Raw genomic sequence first — 7,099 nt, forward strand, 5'->3', positions numbered from 1 at the left:
ACCCCGAGGGCACAAGAATATGCAAGGAAGACTCATTTTGAGCACAAGCAAGACCGTGTGTGGAAGATTTCTTGAAGCATCGAAGACTTAAGGACTCACGATTTTGGACAACATTTAATGGTTCATGATTTGGTCATCTTTATTAAGGGTATTTTGGTCACTTCATTGGGTCTAAATGCACTCTATGGTTACCCACCCTTTAAGGGCATTGTTGTCATTTTGCCTTGTCTTGTAATAGAATATAAACAGAACATTTTAGGTCTTTTTCTCATTAGTTGTTCATTGATGTAAGACTTGGAACATGAAACATCTTTAGTTGTAGGGCTTGGAATAGCCACCACACTGAAATAAGGGCAACAAGTATGGATATCACTTGTGTTGTAATGTTGGCTTGAGACGTTAGTGTTTGGAGAAGGTAAAGTTCCTCTTGTGTCAACGTAGGAGTTAGGTTAACTGTTGTGTGTAGTGTTAAGGGTCCAAGATTGCCATATTCTTGGATTCTTAAGATTATACCAACCAAGGTCTAACTATCTATCCATTTTGTTTATGGTGTAATCGTTTGTTTGTGTTCTTGTAATTCAAATCCGTGACTTATTGTTCTTGTTCCATTGTTGTTGTTTTTCATCTTTTTGTTGTTAACATAGTTTGTTGTTAGCTATTTTTAGGTGATGAACACATCAATACATTATGTTCTTGTTGTTGTTTGTTGAATCCGAGTGTGGTTTTCAAAAGGGTCCTCGGATCTTTAATCTTGTGTACTAATTTTGAAGTGTGTTTAATGTTGTCCTTGTAATTCTTGTATCACAACCCTTGTGGAGTTCTATGGATTCTTATCCCTAAGATCACATCCGCAACTCCAAGGTCTTTCATATCGAACTTGCTTTCGAGCATTTGTTTCATTACATTTATGTCTGAAATATCTCTACTGATGATCAACATATCATCCACATATAAACAAACAATGACTTGGTGATTTGGAGTGTCTTTTATATAAACACATTTATCACATTCATTTATCTTGAACCTGTTTGCCAACATGGTTTGGTCAAAACTTCGCATGTCATTGTTTAGGTGCTTGCTTTAGTCCATACAATGACTTAATAAGTTTACACACCTTATTTTCCTTTCTTGGAACCACAAAACCCTCAGGATGTTCCATGTATATTTCTTTCTCCAATTCTCCCTTTAGAAAAGCGGTTTTCACATCTATTTGATGGATTTCAAGGCCATATACTGCAGCCAAGACAATTAACATTCGAATCGATGTTATCCTTGTTACTGGCGAGTATGTATCGAAGTAATCAAGGCCTTCTTTTTGTTTGAAGCCTTTTACTACAAGTCTTGCCTTGTATTTGTCAATAGTACCATCTGTTTTCATCTTTCTTTTGAAGATCCATTTTGAACCTAAAGGTTTATTTTCGGGAGGAATATCAACCAATTTCCATGTATGGTTGCTTAAGATTTAATCAATCTCACTATTGACTGCCTCTTTCCAAAAGGATGAGTCCGAAGATGTCATCGCTTCCTTAAATGTTTGAGGCTCATTTTCTAAAAGAAATGTTACAAAATCCGATCCAAACGAAGTAGATGTTCTTTAATGTGTACTACGTCTTGGATTTTCTTCATTAATTACATTCTCACTTGGTTCATCTCGAGGTCGTTTAGGCCCCCTACTAGATTGTTCATGTCTAGTTTTATACAAATAAATGTTTTCAAAGAATTCAGCACTGTCTGATTCAATTACCGTATTTTCATTAATATTCGGATGTTCAGATTTATGAACTAAAAATCGACATGCTTTACTACTTTTAGCATATCCTATGAACACACAGTCCACCGTCTTAGGTCCTATCTTAACCCTTTTAGGCATAGGAATTTGGACCTTTGCTAGACACCCCCACACTTTGAAATATTTCAAGTTGGGTTTCCTTCCTTTCCATTTTTCATAAGGAATTGATTGTGTCTTACTATGGGGAACTATTTGAGTATACAATTGACTGTAAGGATAGCCTCCCCCCATAAGTTTTGCGGTAAACCGGAACTTATAAGCAAGGCATTCATCATTTTCTTCAAAGTTTTGTTTTTCCTTTCTGCAATTCCGTTAGATTAAGGTGAATACGGGACCGTAGTTTGATGGACAATTCCATTCTCTACACATATTTTGGCGAAAGGAGATTCATATTCTCCGCCCCTATCATTTCTTATCATTTTTATCGTTTTATCTAACTGATTTTCAACTTCAGTTTTATATTGCCTAAACGTATTTATTGCTTCATCCTTACTATTTAGAAGATAAACATAACAATATCTAGTGTAATCGTCAATAAAAGTTATCAAATACTTTTTCCCACCACGTGATGGTGCTGACTTCATATCACAAATGTCAGTTTGTACTAAGTCTAAAGAATTGGAATTCCTTTCAACGGACTTATAAGGATGCTTTGTATACTTTGATTCCACACACGTTTGACACTTTGATTTATTGCACTCAAAGTTTGGCAAAACTTCTAAGTTAATCAGTTTTCGTAACGTTTTGAAATTAACATGGCCTAAATGTTCATGCCATAAATCATAAGATTCAAGCAAATAAGAAGAATTTGAACTTTTATTTATTTCAACATTCATTACATTCATCTTATAAAGGCCTTCGGTGAGATAGTCTTTTCCTACATATATTTCTACTTTGCTAATTACAATTTTTTTAGAAACGGTTACACATTTGAATCCGTTCTTGTCTAGAAGTGATACATAAATTAAATTTCTACGTAACTCCAGAACATACAAGACATTGTTAAGTGTCAAGACCTTTCCTGAAGTCATTTTCAAGCATATTTTTCCTATTCCTTCTACCTTAGCAGTAGTGGAGTTAGCCATGTAGATCATTTCTTCTACTTGAGCTGGAGCGAATGACGAAAACAACTCTTTGTTGGCACATACATGGCCGGTGGCACCAGAATCCATCCACCATTCGCGTGGATTCCCCACCAAGTTGCATTCTGAGAACATAGCACACAGATCATCGCATTCTTTATTGGATTCAATCATATTTGCTTGATCTTTTTTCTTGCCTTTTTCGGGGCACGGCAATATGTGGACTTGTGGCCAATCTTGCCACAATTGAAGCATTTTCCCTTAAATTTATTCTTGGGTTGATTGCTTCCTTGTTTAACTTTTCTTCTTTTTCTTAGAATTGTTATGGTCATCTTCCATAATACGTGCTCTATTAATTGCAGAATTTCCTTTTAATACGAGTACGATCGCGTAGATGGACTTATGAGGGCGTATGTTAGATCCGAGACTTGGTGTGTGCAAATGAAGTGTAAAGGAGCACCTAAATAGACACCAAAACCGTCCATACATAGCACTCCAAGAGGGCCTATTGAAGCATTTGAGTAAGGGGTCATTTTGGACATTTCACACTTTATTTTGTAACCTACTATAAATAGAATAATGTAAGGTTTTATCATTAGTTTTGATGAATATTGAAAGTTGTAGACACTTAGACATTTCTCTCTTGTGAGAAAGGCCCCTATGGTCAAACATTGTAACTAGGGATTTCAACTTGAGTACGGAATCACTCGTGTTGGATTCAAGCTTAGAAACGTTAGATGCTTGGGAGATCGAGGTCCCTCTTGTGCCACGTAAGAGATAGGTGAATTATAGTGTGTAGTGTTAAGGGTCCAAGAGTGGAATATGCTCTTGGGTTCTTAAGATTATACCTTCATGTAGTCTATCTTTCTATCCCGTTGTTTAGTGTAATATTTTATTGTTGTTTCTTGTGTCGTTGAAACCGTTGGTTATTATTATTGTGATCCTCTTGTTCTTCACGTATTGATGTTGTTTTGGGTGTTATATACATGATTGAATCTTGTATTCTTCTTGTTGGTAGCGAATCCGAGAGTGGTCTCCAAAAAGGTCCTCGGATCCTTAAGATTAGTAGACTGATTTGGAGTGTGTTTCGTGTTCTCCTTGTTTGTTTTGTATCACCTTTTGACCTTTCCCTCGGCAGCTTTATTATCCTCTTCAATACAAAGTCGGATAATAAGATCTTCGACAGTCATCTCCTTGCGTTTATGCTTCAAGTAGTTTTTGAAGTCTTTCCACATTGGTGGTAGCTTCTTAATTATCGCTGCTACTTGGAAAGCATCATTCACAATCAAACCTATAAAACAGCTTATGTGAGTATTAAGAACTTTTTCAAGTTGTTCAACTAAGGTATTTTTCAAAGATATACCTTCCGCTAGGAGATCGTGGATGATTACTTGCAATTCATGCACTTGAGAGACTACCGATTTGTTATCTATCATTTTAAAGTTCAGGAACCTTGCAACAAAGAATTTCTTAATCCCCGTATCCTCTGTCTTGTATTTTCGTTCTAGTGCCCCTCACAATTCCTTCGATGTGTTAGTTCTACTATAAATATTGTAGAGGTCGTCTTGGAGACCACTCAATATATAATTCCTGCAAAGGAAGTCCGAGTGCTTCCAAGCTTTTACAATCATGAAATGCTCTTTGTCCGAGGTTCCCTTGGGCAGCTCAGGAGCATCCTCACTAGTGAACTTTTGAAGGCATAGTGTTGTGAGGTAAAAGAACATCTTCTGCTGTTATCGCTTAAAGTCAATGCCCGCAATTTTTCGGGCTTCTCCGCAGGTGCCATTGGTTGTGGAGCATTTGCTCGACTTGTTGAGGCAATACTAGTTGCCCCCACAGTCGTAGCCGCATCTTGCATTTGACTTTCGTTAGTCATTTTTCCAGTCACCACAAGACAATAATATTTAGTATTTTCAGAATACTACTTATAAAGTTAAGCAACTTTGAATTATTCTTCTTATTTCTAGTTAACAATGAAGTTTTTATGACTTCCAATTGTCAACCGAGTGAAATTTAAACTTGTGATGAAGATTTTATGTCTTCTAATCACTAGTTAAATTCAAACGGAATAGAAAGCTTAAAGCTTTAATCTCCAAAAACAAGTAATACAGATTCTGAAATTATTCCTTAAGATTGTTATTTTCCTTCTACAGGTACTAGAATCTGTATTAATACAACAACAACTTCATAACAAGTTCATGTATGAACAAGAACAGTTTTGAAGTTCTTTAACACCTTCAACACAAGATTATTACTAATCTATCCAAGAATTGTGTTAGATATCAGAAAATAGATGAAACAGAAATTTTAGACCAAGTCCCCCGAGTTCACGGAGTGTACTTAAGGAATAATTTCCCTCATTGTACCCGAGGTTATGGAATTTTCCTTCCAGGATAAAATGGCCTTCAATCCAATTATAGCGGTACCTCAAATAATTGGATTCCACGAACGCACTCAACGATTTGAATAATCACACAGAATATTTTTAAGAGAAGAAGAGTTTTTTATTCTGAAAATTTTTGTATATCAAACCTGTGGATCAAAGCAGGTTTATATAGTCATAACATGCATCTTCTGAAAAGTGGCAATGGTTCACTTTAGAGGTGTGCCTTTTCTGAAAATTCATGTCTGTTCATCCAAAGACTGTGTCTTTCAGAACAGGCATACCATTTCACGTGAAACAGTGTGTCATTTCATTGAAGGGTTGCATCCCTTTCGAATTAGCACTTCGTCTTTGCACGGCATTTCAAAACAATGCACCAGTTCACTGCATCTGTTACTGTATAAATGGAGTATCAAACACTGTTTCGGACATCGATCATTTGATAAATCCGAAGCCGAGCGACCGACGACGACGGCGCGAAGCATCTCTTATTTCTTGCCTCACTTAGCATGTGGAAATGTGTTTCACACTATAAACACTTTAAAGCTTCTTCCACCAATGTGGGAGAATTTTAGTAAGCTTTCCTATTTTGAGCACACTTTCCATTTTGGTGTAAACTCAATTTTCTCTTTCACTTAATTCCCTCCATTTTTCATTCAAAACACACACATAGAACCCAACATGGCATACCATCATCATGATGTTCCTCATGGTAAAATAATACCTTTACTGGTGGTAGGTTGGATATGTGGATATAATTCATTTAAGCTATATGAGTCAGGGGAGAAGGTCAAATTATTGATGCAACAACATAAAAGCCAAAACGTTCAGTTTCGTACTCTTGTTCTACGACTTCTTCTGGAATTGAAGAAATCGGACGACGCGATTCATGCTACATCTGCAATTCTTGGTGTATATTTTGTTTATTATATCTTGTCTGTTCTGTATAAATTTATCTTTAGTTAGTTTTCATTAGGCTGCACTCCTTTAATTAATTAATTAACGGTTGCAATATTCTAATTTTATAATTTTTGGAATTAAAGAAGTGGGTGTGATGTTATAGTTATATCAAACTCTATATGCGTTATATATTTATATTAATGGACTGGTTGTGATTGAACCATTGATTATGTATTTCCATTGTTGAGCTCTGACGCTTAGCCTTATTGCAACATGGTAGTCTCGATCCACAGTGGAAGGCTCTCTCAGTCTGAGCCTCGTTAAACTTAGGTGAAGTGTAATGTGTAAGAGAAAAAAAGTTAAGAGATAATTCTATTTCTTAGCCGCAACTCTGTACCGGACGCCTGATGGTTTTAAATTTAGCACCTTTACTAGTTGAACTATGAAACCGCCAATAAATCATTAAACTAACTCAAAAAGAACTGAGATTACATAAACAAAAGTTTGTAGTTATTATGGTTTGATTTCATTCTTTATATTGAAAACCTGCCAAAAACACAAGCAGGAGAAAATATTGGAACTCAAATTAAATTGGAACTGTCCGAAGGATAACATCCTTTTTTTCGTTTTCGTTTTTCTTTTTCTTGCATCGGAAATTATAAGGTGAGAATCGAGACCTCATCGACAAGGTGAAAATGTAATCAACCAAATGAGCTACTAAGATTCTCCCAAAAATGACATCCTAATTCTCGCTTGGTATTAAAACTAAGCTTTGCAAATGACATTGGTTTATCGATTTTCAAAATTATTGGGATAACTTAGAAGTTGAGACATCCTACCAGTTTTACATTTTACTTTTATGTAACTTGTATAATACACAAAATACTTGGAACTATTTCCATTTTGTTAATAAATACTAATGTCGTTTCAGTCGATTTACTGTAG

This window comes from Capsicum annuum, chromosome 1 (assembly GCF_002878395.1).
Source record: "Capsicum annuum cultivar UCD-10X-F1 chromosome 1, UCD10Xv1.1, whole genome shotgun sequence".
In the NCBI taxonomy this organism is placed as follows: Eukaryota; Viridiplantae; Streptophyta; class Magnoliopsida; order Solanales; family Solanaceae; genus Capsicum; species Capsicum annuum.